This window comes from Cavia porcellus, unplaced genomic scaffold, assembly GCF_034190915.1.
Source record: "Cavia porcellus strain 051 isolate PalLab524CR breed Dunkin Hartley unplaced genomic scaffold, mCavPor4.1 scaffold_3, whole genome shotgun sequence".
Taxonomy (NCBI): domain Eukaryota; kingdom Metazoa; phylum Chordata; class Mammalia; order Rodentia; family Caviidae; genus Cavia; species Cavia porcellus.
The window spans coordinates 32,774,227-32,792,233 of record NW_026947486.1 but is presented as its reverse complement, the minus strand read 5'-3'; the positions used below and the strand labels follow the sequence as shown (position 1 = coordinate 32,792,233).

At 35.0% G+C, this 18,007-nt stretch overlaps 1 long non-coding RNA gene across 1 annotated transcript in view; it reads left to right on the top strand.

Moving 5' to 3' along the window:
- The window catches only part of LOC134475446 (uncharacterized), a 29,938-nt gene extending 14,920 nt beyond the window's left edge, over window positions 1–15,018 (top strand). The window contains exons 2-4 of the long non-coding RNA XR_010046573.1: window positions 9,649–11,333; window positions 11,488–11,540; window positions 12,818–15,018. This is a non-coding gene — a long non-coding RNA (uncharacterized LOC134475446). The remainder of the gene's footprint in view (window positions 1–9,648; window positions 11,334–11,487; window positions 11,541–12,817) is intronic.
- The last annotated feature ends 2,989 nt before the right edge of the window (window positions 15,019–18,007 follow it).

Here is an 18,007-nt window from a genome sequence, read left to right as displayed (position 1 = left end):
AACAGTTATAGAACAGTAAGCAAGTCTGACAAAAGAAGTACACCAAGACATATCCTTACTAAATAACAAGATAGTCAGCAAAGACTAGAATTTTAAACGTGAAGAAAAAAATAACATATCTTTACATATACATCAATTTGAGTCATAGCAAACTTCTTAAAACAATTCCTAAAGGCCAGGAGATCTTGGAGTATAAAACTGCAAGCCCTGAGACCAAACAACTTCCAAAACTAACTTTCAAAATGGATGGAGAAATAAGGTACATCCATGAAAAAAAGTCAGGCTCAAAAGATGTATGAGTATTATACCAGAACTCCAGAAAATTCTTTGGAGCATCTTTTACAGAAAAAATGAAATTGATACAGATAAAAACTTGGAGGTAATTAAAAACCAAAAGGGAAAAGAACAAATGGCAACAAAGATCAGGAAAAGAAAAATCAAGAAGTTAACCAGCAGACAAAGAAGATAATAACAGTAAATAATCAAGATATTTCAGTAATATCTCTCAAAATTAATGATTTTAAATCTTCAATTAAAAGATACAGATTATCAGATTGAATCAAAAAGCAAAGTCCCAAAATCTGTTGCACTCAAGAAACTCATATAATCCAAAAAGATATTCACAGACAAAAAATTAAAGGATGCAACACAATAGGCATGGACTAGAACCCTAGAGATAAGCAGTAGAAGCAATTCTAATACCAGAAATGATAAACTTCAAGTTAAAGTGATTAGAAGAAACAAAAGTCACTATATACTAGTTAATATAACAATTCCAAAGGAGATACCAAATTAAACATATGTTCACTGAATACTAGAACATCTAGTTGCAAAAAACAAAAACAACTAAAAGTAAAAGATCAAATAAACATTAACACAATCATAGTAGGGAAGTTTAGCACCTCACTTTGACAAATAGATCAATAAAAATATATATAAAAGCTTGAATATACGGACTCAATAGATATTTATAGTATGCCAGCACTCCAAAATGTAGTATGCCCTTATTTCAGCAGCACATGGAACTTTTTCAAAAACATATCACATACTAGCCCATGAAGCATGTGTAAATAAATATAAAATAATTTGAAATTACCCCATGCATATTATCAGACCACTGTATAGTGAAAATTGACATCAGCAACTGAAAAAAAAATTCCAGAAAAAGCAAAAGAGTCTGGAAAATAACATATCCAAAACAACTAATGGGTAACTGTCTTAGTTACTTTTACTCATCGCTGAGACAAAATACCTGAAGCCCAAAGTTGGGAAAAGAAAGGTTTATTTCTTACAGTTTTTGGAGGTTTCAGCCCATACTCAGTTGGCTCCAAGGCAGGCTGGCATGGCGGTGCCACAGTTCATGGAAGCTGCAAACAGCAAGGCTGAAACTGGCAAAAGATAGAGAGATAGACATACCTTCTTCCTGCCATTACATTACATCCTGGCTCCACCTCTAGGTGGGTGTAGCACTGACACCATCAATCCAAGCACTAGACAATGAACCAATCACAAGTGCACAATGCGAACTCGTGAGGCCTGGGGGCCACCAACATAAAACCATGACAGTAGCAGAAGAAATCAAAGAAGAAGTTTAAAAATTTCTGGAAGTTGATGAGAATGACTGTACAATTGACCAAAACTACTGGGACAATTTGAAACCAAGTCTAAGAGAAAAAATTAATACAATCAGCTCTCATGTTAGGAAAACAGAATAAGCCCAAACAAATAACCTTATGAAAAATCTTTAGATACTTGAGAAACAGCAACAAACCAGTCCTAAACTTAAATTAAGGAAAGAATTTATAAAGGTCTGGAGTTTGATCCCCTGTCCAGAAAGTTTCTGGTCAAACAGTCAGTTTAAAACCATACAATAGAATTTCTCTATACCTGGAATAAGCAATCCCAAATATTTAATATCATCAACAGTGCCAACACAAAAGGAAGTATAACTTAACCAACTGAAGATATCTACAATAAAAACTACAGTACTCTGAAAAAGGAGATCAAGAAAGACATCTGAAAATGAATGTATCCTGTTCCTGGATAGGCAGCAACAATGTAGTCAAAATGGATGTACTTCCAAAACATATACAGATTCAAAATATTTCAACCAAAATACTAACATTCCTCACAGTACTAGAGAAAACATTTTAAAAATTCATATGGAACCAGAAGACCAGAATAGCAAATGCAGTTCTGGCAAAGAAGAGCAAAAAAGTAGGCAACACAACCATGGATTTCAAATTGTATTACAAACTGGATGGTACTGGAACACAAACCAACACACAAATCAGTGGAACACAAAAGAAGATCCAAAAGCAGTCCCAGGCGCATATCTTTTGTGAATGAAGGGGCAAATATATATATATATATATATATATATATATATATATATATTCTTGTTTGTGGTTTCTGTACTTCTTTCTTTATCATTATTTAGATGCCATTAATATACCTTTTCATAGATTTTAGTTTCAACTGAAGACCTTGTGGGAGTAGGTCTGTATCACACATGAGAATATCCAGAGTTGAGGGGATCGTTCTTAAATACATTAACTCAATATTCAAGGGAGATGCCTCCTAACCTATAATTTGCATAATTCTCACTTGAAATGATTGCCATTATTAGACAAATTTTGGAAACTGCTTGAAAGAAGAGACTTTGAAAAAGAAAATATACACAGGTTGTTTTTCTACCTGTGTATATCCCCTATTGTGCAGACCAAACCTCAAACATAATTTAGAGCCCCAAATATACTCTGGCCTGATTGATATCATGCTTTCATCCTAGTCATTTGAAGGCCACTATTTGAAGGTTAATATTTGTCTTCCCAGCAGAACTGTGTCAATCCCCACCTCCCTCAACACCAAGTATCCCATAGGACATGACCAAGGAAAATACATTTATAAAAACTGAGATTTAGAAAATGCCAGCATTTCAGGAGATTTTTGATATCTTGTATCCCAGTGCTTTTCTTTTTCCTTACATCTCAACCAACCCTTATTGTATACATGAAGAAGATGAAGCTAAAAGAAGTGATTTGTCATTTATTAGTTAAGGGGGTAATTTGTGATGTCAATTTCTACACTGATCAACTGTCCTAGGCTAGCAAATCAGACAACCATGGGTGTCAATACCAGTTTTGTTGGTTAATAAGTGCATGCTACTGGAGTGGTCAACTTTTACCTCTAAGTTTTCATTCCTTCCTCTGTAAAGTGGGACACTAAATACACCTAACTGCATTAACCACTTAGCATAGTATAGATACTCATAAAATATTATCTCTCCTTTTGTCCTCTTCCAATTCCTTAAGTTACTTTCTAGAGCTACAAAAAAGGAAACAAAACAAAAAAGTTAATCTTTCTGAAGGAAAATAGAATACAACATTTTCTAAAGCCTAGGAAAATTATCAAATGACAAACTCAGATGCAAAGAATTTAAGTCATTTGTCTCATAGTGGCCTATTATATCAGTAGCTTTTTACCTAGAAAGGCCATAATCACCCCTCTTGTTTTACAGACAAATCCCTGAAGTTCTTACCTTTGTCTTTCACCCTAGCTGAAGCCTGTGCAAACTACTCAGAGAAAAATCTGATGATGATGTTCTCCCATCTCCTTGGTGGATTCAATAACTTTTCAATTCTGAAACCACTATAAAATTGAATCTTTCTTTCTAAGATAGAGATATAGAGAACAGGATGTGGTGATGTGGAAAAGACATGAGTTGTTCTGGAACAGAAGGGAAAGGAGGGGATGAGAAGGCGGGGGCTGATTGGCTTTTGCAGTTCCCCACCGAGGACCACAGTAGTAGGTGATGTCAGTGAAGCAATGTATAAATGATTAAAAGGAAAAGGAGAGAAGGCTGAATGTTGAAATGATCAGTTCTTTGTTCTCAGAAAGCCATGAAGGCTTAGGGTACTATTCCTAGGAGTAGCAGTGGGAGCACTACATCTTACTAAACTTACATTCTGTTTTCTCTATTCTCCTTCCCTTTGTCAATAATTCTTGTGATTTTGGGTCTGAATCTTGCCTCCTTGAGGGCATACTACTCTTAGTCTTCTCGTTTCTTCATTTAGACAGAGCTGTCAGAACCATAAGTACAGGCCTTTCTATCAGAGGCTCATTTAATGTCTCAACCTTGGGAATGTGCTGTTTGGGCAGAATTGTCAATCTATAACTCTGTCTCTTTTCAGTGGTTTTACTAGGCAATCTAATAGCACACCTGGCATGAATGCACAGCTAAGTCAGCTGAATAATGCCAAGGTATACGTGGGAGGTAGGAGTAATAAGGGATGTGTCCAAGGTAGGTGCTGGTAGGCCTTAGATCCTCTTCCCCATGGCCTGATCCCTTGGGAACAGTTGGAGAACTGAAGATGTTGGTTACTTGCCTTACCATGTGATCTTCACAGAGATAGAAGATAGCAGCTGAGGAATTGTCAATAAGAATGTTTTAGGAGTGAGTAGACATAGGGTCCAACATACAGGTTTCTCATTCAAAGCTATGGAAATAAAAAGTTGACAGCAAGCCACGTGGAATCTGAAAGTGGAGGCAGTGTTTGAAGAAGCTCATGATAAGATTGGAAAGATCTTCATTTTAATACTGAGAATACAAACAGGGAAGGGATTTTTGTTCTGCTCATGAGTATATTCCAACCACTTCTTCACTGTACTAACCTGCAGTTCTCTTCAAATCATCCTTGATAATCTAACATAGTTGTCCTTTCCTGAAAAAAAATGTATGATTTTGTTGAGTACAAAGGTAACATATTATTCTGAAAAGCTTAGGAGCCCAGTGACAAAACTGAATTATATGTAGTAATATACTCCCTTGTAAGTAACTTCTTTTTTATACCTAGATCATTGTTTGGCAGGTTAATCTTATGTCTCCCTATTCAAAAAATCCTATGTTCTAATCAAACTGCAGCACTCATCTCTCAGCGTGCCTTACATTTTGGTACTTCTCCATTTTGTCCATTTGTTTCTCTTAATCTTGTATGATTCTGCATTTGTTCTACTTATTTTTCAAGATTCTTGTTCAATTATACCATACTCATGATACATATTGACTTTTTCTCATGGGATTAATTACTTCATTTTATACTAAATGTGTCTCTTTCTGATCCAATACTCTGTGCCATTAGATGCAAGCAATTTTAAGGTTAGCTCCGTGTCTGATTTCCCCATACACTTTCCACAGTACAGCATATCAATGTGAAGTACAGAGTAAAATGCTCTATAAAATCTGAGTGGGCTCAGTCATGGTTTAAAGGCTGTATTGGTCCTACACATTGTGCAAAGAATTATGTCTAGCTTATAAGAATTAAATAATTCATTTCACACAATTCTATAAGGTAGATATGATTATTATATTTTATACAAGTAAAAGCAGGACTCAAAAGCTGAAGTAATTTTCCCAAGATCATACCATATTATACTAAGACTAACTCAGATCATTTAATACCAAACCCAATCTTAGAAGTTATGTTATGTTGCTCCTTGTCAAATTGGGACATGTATATTTTGCAGGGGGCATGATAGCAAGGAGAAAGATCAAATGCTAAGGGACAAACAAAATTTCAAGATAAATACAAAATAATTCTATGCATCAGTTTTACTTATAGACTTGGAGAAGTAACAATAAATAATGGAGTGTAGTAGTTTTCTAAAAGGATGAAACCCTGTCATTATTTAAAATATAGACAGACCTGAAGACTATTAGGATAAATGATTTAAACCACACACAATAAGACAACTACTGAATACTCTTATTTGCTGAATCTACAAAAGTTGATCTCATAGAAGTACAGAGTATAATATTGGATATCAGGTATTGGAGGCGGTATGGGGAAAAATAATGACCTTGAACAATGAGTATGAAATTAGATAAGAAGAATAAATTTTGTGCTGTATTGCACAGTGGGGGTGACTATAGCTAGAAATAATGAAAGTATATTTCAAAATAAAAAGATTTTGAATGTTTTCACTACAAAGAAATGATAAATGCTTGTGGTAATGTTTGCTAAATATCTTTATTTCACCATTATGTGATTTCTATGTGTATTAAAACATTACACTGTTCCCTACAAATATGTACAATTATTAAGTTTCAACTAAATACAATAACTAATTCAAAATAGAACCGAGACAATCTTAAGATAAGCAATGTAACACAAAAATAAAAGTTGTATGAATTTTAACATAAAATGTGCAAAATATTCACTCATTGTTACCTTCTTTGAGTTTGATCTCCAGAAGCCCTGTAGATACATTATATTTCTCTACTTCCTGAAGTATTTGAGAAACATTGGCTTAATGGCTGATGCCAAGAGATAGTGAGTTGTCAGTGGCAAATAAGGCTAATGAGCTAGTGGTTAGTATGGTGATGTACTGAAATTGTACCTATTAGGATGACATCTCAGATAGCATCAGAATTGGTCCTGGTAACAGTGTTGATGTCAGAATCAGCTGTGGCGATGGGTGAGATGAATGTGGTGCCAATCAGAAGAGCTATGATGATCATTTCATCATGGTCTATCTTCTTGACAAATTCTTGATCACCTCCAGAAATACACTGAATTAGGGGGCGGGGGAGTCTGCTTCTTCCCCCAATTCTAGGGCACCATGTAAGAAAACTTGACCATTTTGCAATCTTATGTTATTTTTCAGGACTTCATGGAATATTCTTTCTACGCACTCATTTCATATCATTTATATGTGAAGTTCATTTATCTTTCAAGATTCAGCTCTGCAATCTTTTTCTACATATGCTTCCAAATTCAAGGACTCTTCTCTCTGTGATCCCATAGCACTTTTTATTTGAGTGTTTGTCCTACATTTCGTTTAATCATTTTATTTTGCTCTAGATTGAAAGTTTCTATTTTATTTTGCTTTCTATCATCCTTGAAATATGGAAAGATAGTGGATTAATAGATAACTCTTCCAACAAAATGTTATAATCTAAACATGCATGTTGGTGCATGCCTATAATACCAGCAATTTGAGAGGCTGAGTTAGGAAAATAAAAAGTTAAACTCAGCCTGGGCAATTCAGCAAGATCCTGTCTCAAAATTTACATAAAAAAGTAAATGAATAAATAAATGAATAAGACTGGAGATAAACTCAATGTGAAATCACAAGGTTCAATCCCTAGTAACACACATGCACTCACAAATGAAAGACTATATTTTGGCCTAAATATTCTGAAAAAATGTCTATTCTGAAGAAATAGTAGCCTAGGGGTTGAATTATTATGCCTTGAAAGGTAGGTTAATAGACTGGGGTTACAGCTAAAGGGATCATTTCAGTTCAAAATTCTGTAATAGTTGTGTGTATCTATGAGAGGTCATTCATTCATTTATTTTCATGTATTTTTTTGAAACTCCAGTGCATCCAAACCAATGCTGACTGGTTCCTGAAATTACAACACATATTTATCCCTAATATTTGCCCATATATTTATAGCCATCAAACATTTACTAGATGTTCACTTAGTGTCAAAGGACTAGCTGTTTCCTATGCAGCACCAAAGTGTAGAACTGAATGTTGTAAGAGTATCAGCTTAATATAAAGAAGTGTTTTTCTAATAGTTAAGCCTGGTAGCAATTAGAATAGACTGTTTCAACCTGTCATTCAAAATATACAAACAGGAGATGAGGCATTCAAGTAAGTATCTAAGATCCATTGAGACTCTACTCTTCTGTCCCCAGAAAGACCTCTGAATCCCTTCTGTCTATACACTTTCTACCACTCTTAAATGACTATAGACCTCTAGAGAGTCACTTGACCCTAGATGTTTTTCATATTTACTATTATCTTTTCTTTTTCTTATTGTTTTTAACTTTTCTTCTTTCTATTTCCCTCCTATGCCTTAGTCTTGGGATAGGAGTAAGGGAGTATGTCAAAATTCTTTTCCATTTTGTGGTTGAATAACAGAGTGGCCTGACTGGTCTTTATCATTTTATTTGGAGCTTTATAGCATACAAATTACTGTCACATTCAACAGATATTTATTGAGCCCTCCTCTGCTCTGAGCACATGATCTTTTTGCAACATCACAATAACCTTAAGGGATAGAATGAAGAGGCCATGTTCAGTTGGAAACACTGGATTGAGATTACATGTCTTTTTTTTTTGGTCTTTTTCCTTTTTATCGGTACTGGGGATAGAACTCATGACTGCCTGCTTGCAAGGCAGGCACTTATACTGCTGAGCTAAATCCCCAGCCCAAAGATCACATGTCTTGTGAATAGTATCAGAGAAGATTGGGCCTCTATCTCCTTATTTCCAGTTTCATCAGCAAGCTCCCAGATGTAATCCTGAGGAAAAGGTAGTGTTTCTCTCAAAAGCAACAGGGAAAAATTAGATAGGCTTAGAGCAGATTGGTTGAAACACTTGCCTCAATTGTTCTTTTGTTCCTACAAATAACCATGGATCTCTCCCACCTGTACCTTCACTGACCCTCTCAAGTACTTATTGGCTACTTGGGAATAGCTTGGCCCTATCTTCTTCTTGCTGGGGCATCTGTCAAAACATCCAGTAGCCACACAGGTTGTGAGATTTGTGAACTAAGCCAAAGAGTGATTTGGAAGTCTCTTGTCCACAGTCACAAGTATGTAAGCCAAGATAGCTTTAGGCTGGCAAACTTGAAAATCCTCAATCCATTTGTACCATAGATAAGTCTCTCCCATAAATGTAAAGGGCACGGTACTTACATTGGGACAGGAGAATAAGAACTGTCCACTCTCTGTCAAGACCTTTCCCTACATGCTCCAACATCCTGCTTTATGTTCCTGATCACCATTTCCTCAAAACTGAAATGACCTAAAAAGCAGAACAAAATAAAAAATCAAACTGTGTCTGAAAATAGGACATTTAATTGAATTTCAGTGATCATGTTAGTTATTTTCTTGTTGCTGGGAACAAAATACACTACATCCAAGGTTAAAGGAAGAAAAGTTTATCTTGGCCCACAGATTCAGGAGATTTCAGTAGATAATTGGCTGGTTTAAAGGCATGAAGGAGAGCATCACAGAAGAGAAATAGTCCATGGCAATCATGGGGTTGAGGGCAATCAAGGGACCTTAGAAGTTTCTTTCTGCCCCTTTTATATTCTATCTAGGCTATTGGGATTAGGGTGTTATCAAATCAGGGAATTGATTTAGTAATCACACACCCTTAATCCCGGTATCACACACTCCAAATTTAGCCACTTTGGTAAATCTTCACCTATGATTATATGAGGTTTTGTGGGGATACTAGACACAACCTGTAACAGTGATGATCCCACTAAAAGAGAAAAATTACACACCTTCTACTGATGTCCATACTCTCATTCCTTTGTTAAATGTTCCTTCATTATTCTTATTGCAACAGAAAATTAGAACTTTTATTATATTTCATAAGTGAATTACATTTTTGTACTCATTTTCATCCTTTATTGACTGGTTTTTCATAAGTTTTAGAATGAATGTGTGACCTGTACTGTTTTTTGTTCATAATGACAATTCTTTGCCTCATTTAATATTCCTAAGACATTGCAAGGTACTCAAGATGGAAAAAATTGGTTCCATTTTGCTGATGAAGAAAATGAAGGGAAAGAAGAGAAGCAATTTGTCTAAAATCATAATTGTGTTATTTTTCTCCTTTCAGAAATTTGGTGATATGAAAACTACACTCTAAGTTTATTCTTGCTGAAATAAGAGCTCAAAAGACGAAGATGGCAATAACATTGAGGAGGATAAATTTTTGGCTGCAGAACCCTGCTCAATATCCCTGAAACTGCAAAGGGGCCTTTACCAATTCCACATGGAAGGCCAGTTTTGTCATGAGCTATTTTGAATATCCAGTGAAAGGATTTATAAATATTTTTGACTATGTGAATGCGTATAGCTGGAGTAAGACAGGGAGTAGAAACTTGGGGTGCAAGGAAGTCTTAAAGAAGGGCCCTCAACATCATAATGAAGCACATAGGAATAAGACCACTCCATATGTACTTCAGCAGTAGTCAAATGTGCTTGGCTTGATGACAATACTTTCTGATCTGAACTTGGTGGAGAAAGGGATTTCAGGATTGCTTATAGACTAGCTATCACTGGTAACTTTGATAAAAGCGTCCCTGGGCCAAGATGTTGAATCTCTCAGGGATGAATCTGGACAGGGAACATGGAGATACTGAGTTATCCTAAGAGCCAAGACAAGACTCCCCAAACTCCCAGTTAGCCCAGGCATTTTCAAAGATCTTGTATCTAAATTAAGAACTTGTTGGTACATTTTCAAAGATCTTATATCTAAATTAAGAACTTGTTGGTACATTTTCAAAAATCTTGTATCTAAATTAAGAACTTGTTGGTACTTTAAGAACCACTAAGTCAAATAAATAGCTGTACTGTACCTGTAAGAACATTCTCCTGCTAGTCACACTGGCACACTGTGTGATCATAGCTACTCAGGAGCCTAGGCAGAAGGATCACTTGAGGCCAATAGTTCCATACCTGTCTGGGCAACATGATGAGCTTCTGACTCAAAAGAAAAAAAAAAGAAAGAAAGAAAGAAAGAAAGAAAGAAAGAAAGAAAGAAAGAAAGAAAGGAGAAAGAAGTATCCTTCCAACTGATGTTTTTCATACATATATATATATATATATATATATATGAAATATATTTACATACAGACACTTTCCACAATATTTAGAGAAATGGAACAAATAAATCTCTCCTCACATTTTTCAGACAAGATACATATGTAGTACAGGCTGTTTCTGAAATTACTAACTTCCTGCCTTGTTCTCAAGGGCTGAGATTAAAGGCATGTGTTGCCACACTTGGCTCGTCCCATATCAGTTTTGTCCTTGGAAGTTTGTTTTCATTCATGCCAAAAGTAACCAGTAATGTCAACCATTCTTGTTTCACTTTAAATGTGAACACACACACACACACACACACACACACACACCCCTGTAGAATTTTCAGGTGCAAATGACCATACAGATACATTAATAACATACTCTTTTCCACTTATCACTTACATAACCTGTGTAAAAAAAAGCTAGATAGGTAATTGTTTGCTTTTCTGTTTCTGTTCCTAGGGAAATGGATTGGCAAGATGACATGTCTAATAAGCTAGGACTCAGTATCTAATGGGGATTCAGAAAGATGAGTTGCTATAAATTCCTCCCCTACTAAAAAACCCTAAGACATTTCCAAGCTTTATTATTTATTTCTTTGTCCAACCTCTGAGCCTTGTCTGGTGAAGCAGGTTACAAGGACAACCCACAGTATAATGATATCAGAGGAAAGAAACTGGATTCCAGGGAGAAAACTGAAGCCCAGAGGCCAAGGTAAGTGGCAGAATTCAATTTCCTTGAAAATTTTACCTTCCATAATAAAATATTCAGATAACCATTGCTGGTCTGAGACTCCTGAATGGAAAATGTTTATCATGTTTTTTTTTTTTTTATCATTTGACTTCTGTCTGAGGTGTTTGCCTTATAGCTGGTTTGAAGAGGATGACTTTGGAAAGGAAAAACAATGAGTCACTTATAAAGGTATGTCCATTAGACTTACAGCAGACCTTTTAACACAAAGTGTATCAAGTTCCCCCCAAAACAATGCACAAAGCAGACTACCCTACAAGACTACTTCAAAATTGATTAAGAAATGAAATATTTCTATGCCAAAGAGCTCCTTCTAAATTCATGATCACCAAACAAGCACTCCAAAACTTTCTGAACAATATCTTAGAAAAGAAAATGAAGGTAGCATTGTAAAAGGTCTAATAGAATGAATATCATTTTTAAAGTTCCCCACCACAGGGAAACACTTTGCATCCAAGTTCAAAATTTACAACTGGTTCTGTTATATAATTACAGATATTGCTTCTATGGTTTAAGGTACAAAATTAATATTTACCACAGATTATCAGATTTTAAACTGTGTTTGATGCTATTGTTATTACAAGGCATACTACTTTAACTAGGATGTCATATCTGTTGTAATTAGTTTTTCCCTTTCTGGAACAATACTGGGAAGCACAGGGATAGTATAAACTTACCACATCTGTTATGGGTTAAGAACTGGTGGTCAACTTAACGCCAGCTGGATTACATCAGCATGGCATTGAGTAAAGATGCTCCACCTGAGGAAAGTTGCCAAGATAAATAAGTGGAGAATAAGGGAGATATTGAGGGTTGAGGCATTAAGGAGGCATTGTGGGTTCTCCTATGAGTTGCTGTCTGAGCTGTTGGTTCTCCTGGAGAAGCCTTGGTCCTCACATCAAGCATTGCTTCCTGGCTCCGGAGGGGAAGACATGTGCTGCTTGGTCTCCAGGATGAGCTTGTCACGCTGCTTCCTGACATGTACCTGACTGTGCTAGTCGTCGGAGGAGCTCGTGGCCTCTGTGTCACTGAGGATGGCTGTGGTGCCTTTTGGGATAGCCCTGGTCCTTGTAGTGAGTGTGAATTCTCGGCTCCAGTGTGGAGCCCTCATCCCCTAGCACAGCTCCTTCATCCTGCTGGAATAGACTTTCTGGCTTCCACCACTGACCCTTGGGTCTTCCCGGCACGGAACTGTAAAAGAGAATGGTGTGAGTCCTTGTTGTGGGCTCTGGACCTCCAGTTGGACTCATGAGAGGCACTGTCCTGAGCTCTGGGTTTTTATCTGAATTCATGTGGGACATTGCCATGGGGTTTAGGCTCTTGACTAAATAATCTATGTCTTTGGTGTTGTGAATAGATTTCATGCATTTTCCTGTGTTAACTTCCGGTGTCCATTATAAAACTATTATAAACTCTATGTCCTAATCCTAGTTGTTCTCTATGTACAGCTCCTGACTACAACAACATCCCAGCACCAAAGGACTAGAAACTGATGCAAATAGATACTTAATCTCAAGTAGGATCTTGATACAGGCACAAACTAAGAACCTTATACAAACAGAAGATCTCAGAAGAACGGACATTTCCTAGAGAGCCTTGATACAAGTGATAATGCTGCCTACTACAAAATCCTGCAAAGATAATGCAGAAAGAAAAATAAAAACTTTTAGAATAGAAAATCACAAGATGCAGAGCACAATGCAATCTCCAAACTCCAGCATACACAGAACAAGTCTAGCCAACAAGACAGAGGAAGTAGAAAACACACACCTGAAATTTCTGAAGTGATAGCAAACAAAGTAAGAAAACAATTCCTGATCAAAAATGATACCTCAAGTTAAAAAAGAAATGGCAATGATAATGAAGGAATTACTCAGGAAATCTACAGAAGACATAGATAAAAAAGTACAAGAAAATAAAAAATGATAAGTGAATAATATAGGAAATAAATAGAATGGGTGCAAGAGACTCAATAAACAAATAAGAAACTGAAAATTCCATTGAAATCTTGCAAAACCACTTGAATGAAACTGAAGCTAGACATTCAGAACTTTAAGACAGAACTTTGCCTAGCAAGGATGAAAGAAAAGATCTAAAATTACAAAGATCAAGGAAAACAATTCAGTAGCTGCAAGACAATGCAATGAAAAAATAATATAAGACTGGTGTCAATGAAATAACAGAAGTCAACACAAATGACATAAATAGGCTATGGACTGAAGTAATAACAGAAAATTTTCTAAGCATGGGAAAAGAACATGACATACTAATAGGTGAAGCATATAGAACACCAATTAATCAAGATCCAACAAATTCAGCAAAATAATATAATATTAAAAACTGTTAGAGAAAAGAAACAGATCATGTATAAAAGAAAATCTATCAAAATCATGGCACACTTCTCAATGCAAACACTCAAGTCTAGAAAAACTTGGGTGGAAGTATTTCAAGGCCTGAAATAAAGCAACTTCCAACACAAGTTGATGTGTCCTGCAAAATTATCTTTCAAAATTAATGGAGAAAAAAGACACTCCTACGACAGAGAATAACTGAAAAAAATTCACGACCAACAAACCAACTGTACAAAGGACCCTGAAAGATATTCTAGACAGAGATAAAAATGACCACATTTCCAACAGCTACAGAAAGAAACCACCAGGCAGGGCAATCAACTTAACTGAGGGCAAATGCAAGGAACCAAGAACAAGGAAATATCATGTTAAAGATAAGCCAATATATATGAGTTATAATTATCAATGCAAATGACTTCAATTCACCAGTCAAAAGAAACTGACTGGCATAATGAATGGATCAAGAAACAAGATTCACCAATATGCTGTATACAAGAAAAATGTTTAACTTAAATAGAAGCTTAAAGACTGAAAATAAAAGAATGGACAACCATCTCACATGTAAAAAGAACTCAGAAAAATGCAGGAGTAGTTTTGGGTTTGCAGATAATGTGAACTTCAAATCAGGAATGATAAAAAAGATACAGAATGTCACTATATACTTGTTAGGGAAATATTTCAAGATGCATCAAATACCAATCCACACATCTATATAAAACAAATATTAATATACATGAAAAATCAAGTAAGGAATATAAAATTTTAGCAGGGAAATTTAATATTCCACTGTCACAAATATATAAATTTACCTTACAAAAATCAATAAAGAAGTACCAGAAATGACCCAAACATGTGAAAAAATGTACTTAGTAGACGTTTACAGAGCATTACACTCAACACCAGAACATACATTCGTTTCACTTGCACATGAGACATTATCTAAAATAGACCATATACTACTCATAGAACATGTGTAAGTAAGCGCAAAGGAATTGAAGTTATCCCGTGCATATTATATGACCACAATCAGTAAAGTTGGAAATTAACATCAAAAGAAACCATAAAAGCTCCATAAACATATGGAAATTAAACAACTCTTTCCTGAACAATGAATGGGTTGCATTGAACACAACTGTTTGCAGTCTCACTGTTTGAATGTCCACTTTATATGCTTTAATTTTGTAACTTGAACAACTATTTCTGTGATGACAATATGTAATCTATTAACTAGTGATTTCTTACTGTTTATTATTTTGAAATTCTATATTACTTGTACCCTTTTACTGTTTTTTTCTTTAAATAAATTTTTTTTAAAAAGACATAAAAGAAGAAATTAAGCAATTAATTGAAAATGTATATACACCATACTGAAATCTGGGGGATGTAATGAAAGCAATCCTAGGAGGGAAATTTGTAGTGGTAAATTCTCATACTGCAAAAACAAAATGAACACAAATAAACAATCTGATGTTACCACTGAAGAGTCTACAAAGGAGCAAGTCAAGCTGAACTCCCACACAAAGGAGCACATTATAAAGATTAGAACAGAAATTAGTGCAATTGAGACTAAAAAGCAATACAAAGAATTGATACATTGAAGAGTTTGTTCTTTGAAATATAAAATTAAAAAACACCTAGCCAGCCTTTTCAAAAAAGGAAGCAAGAATATCATTAGTAATAAAAAGGTGAGGTCACTACAGATCCTATGAAAATTCAGAAGATCATAAATACCTACTTTGAAAATGTTTATTCTAATAGGATGTTAAAACACAGAGGAAATGGGCATATTTCCAGATATATGTGAGTTAATAAGTTGAATCAATAAAATATAAAAATTCTGAGTACCCAAATATCAGCTAATGAAATAGAAAATCTAATAAAAAATACCAACAAACAAAAGCACAGGTCCTCCTGGATTTACTGCTGAATTCTAGAAGAAATTTAGAGAAGATTTAGGGTCAATATTCCTCAAACTCTTAAATGAAATTGAAAGAGAAGCAATTCTCCTTAATTGATTCTTGGAGGCAAGTATGACCTTGATACCAAAACCAGAGAAAGACCCAAACAAAAAAGAGAACTACAAGCCAGTCTCCCTAATGAACATAGAAGCAAAAATCCTCAGTAAGATACTCGAAAACAGAGTGCCAAATCATCAAGATTACACACCATGACCAAGTAGGAGTCATACCAAGAATGAAAGGATGGTTCAACATATACAAATCAATAAATGTATTGCACCATGTCAATAGTACCAAAAACATAAATCACATGATCATCTCAATAGATGTAAGAAAATATATTGAGAAATTCAAACACCAATACATGATAAAAACTCTACAGACAATCTGTTTTTTTTTTTAATTTTATTTAAAAGGAAAAACAAAACAAAACAAAACAAAACAAAGCAGTGTAAAGGTACAAGTAATACAGAACTACAAAAAAAAAAAACCAGTAAGAAATCACCAGTTAATAGATTACATATTATCATCTTAGAGATAGTTGCTCAAATCACAGTATCAAAGCATACAAAGTGGACACTCAAACAGTGAGACTACAAACAGTTGTGTTCAATGATCCAACCAAAAACATTAATATGGTCAGCTATTTAACACCCCTAAACACTCTTGCTGTTGTATCATTTAGAACTCTTTTTTTTCCCCTCTCTTTTTTACAACAAAATTTACACATTTTGGGTTTTATTACTCCTTAGTTCTTATTACTTTTGGGGGGGGGAGAGAATAAAGTCAAATATGGCAAAACAAAGCTGTCAGTCAAACCAAGGATAGACATAGCACATGATGTAAAACAGAGTACAAGGTATCAACAATGGTTATCAACAATGTCTCTTGTTTCCTTAAAAAGAATTGTCTATCTCATTACATACTATAAAGTTGAACAAAACAGTAGAGAACAAGACCAATAAAACTTAAGCATTGTAAACATTACAGGACTTCCAAAGGAGACAATAGTCAAACCAGAATGGGCATCTTAGTGAATCTTATTGCCTTCAAAGTTGCCTATACCCTCAAATTTGATATTATCATACAGAATGGAACAAAGTCTGATCTGTCAAAACAAGATAGTGGGAGTATTACAGGACTTCAAAACAAGTTAATAGGAAATCAAAAAAGTTACTATTATATACCCTGCTAATTTTTAAATTTTTCCCCTTAATTAAAAAAACATAAAAAATAACTAAATTTTTTAATGAATAAGGCAGAGATTGAGATAAAACAGGACATAACAATATAACAATACAGGTCAAAGCATGACTGTTTCAGCAACCTAGTGGTTCATCACCAAATAACCCGACTTAATAGTAGTTAGCATAGTGTCTGTCTTTTTCCTTGAAATATTTGAATAAAACTTCATATACTATAGCTTCAAGTATTTCCATATCAGGAAGCCCAGATTAAAGCCTTTCCAATTAATAAGTGAAAACTTTATAAGGCTTCAAGGCCACATAATGGGGAATCATGATTATCACATATTTTTATATATTTGAATCATTACTTACATTAGGGAGACTATTCGGTATTCACACATGCGAGATTGATTTATTTCACTTATGAGTATGGTCTCAAGCTGCGCCCATTTATTGATAAATATCTCAATGTGATCCTTCTTTATAGCTGAATAATATTCCATTGTATAGAAATACCACAACTTTTTTATCCATTCCTCAGTTGATGGACACTTGGGTTGTTTCCAAGATCTGGAGATTACAAATTGTGCTGCTATAAACATAGGTGCACATATATCACTGTGGTATGATGCTTTCAGTTCTTCTGGGAATATGCCTAGAAGTAGAATAGCTGGAATAAATGGGACTTCCAATCCCACATTTTTGAGAAATCTCCAGACTGACCTCCACAAAGGGTGCACCAGTCTACACTCCCACCAACAGTGTAGGAGAGTTCCTTTTTCCCCACAGCCTCTCCAGCATTTGTTGTTGTTGGTTTTCTTGATCCTGGCCATTCTTTCAGGAGTGAGATGGTATCTCAGTGTGGTTTTAATTTGCATTTCTCTAATGACTAATGATGATGAACATTTTTTCATGTATTTATTTGCCATTTGCATTTCTTCATCTGAGAAGTGCGTATTCATCTCACATGCCCATTTTTGGATTGGATCTTTGAATTTTGGGGGTCTGAGTTTTTTTAATTCTTTATATGTTTTAGACAAGAGCCCCTTGTCTGAGAGAGAGTTCACTAAAATCTTTTCCCAGTTTGTGGGTTTTCTTTTTACTATGCTGGAGATTTGTTTTGACATGTAGAAACTTTTTAA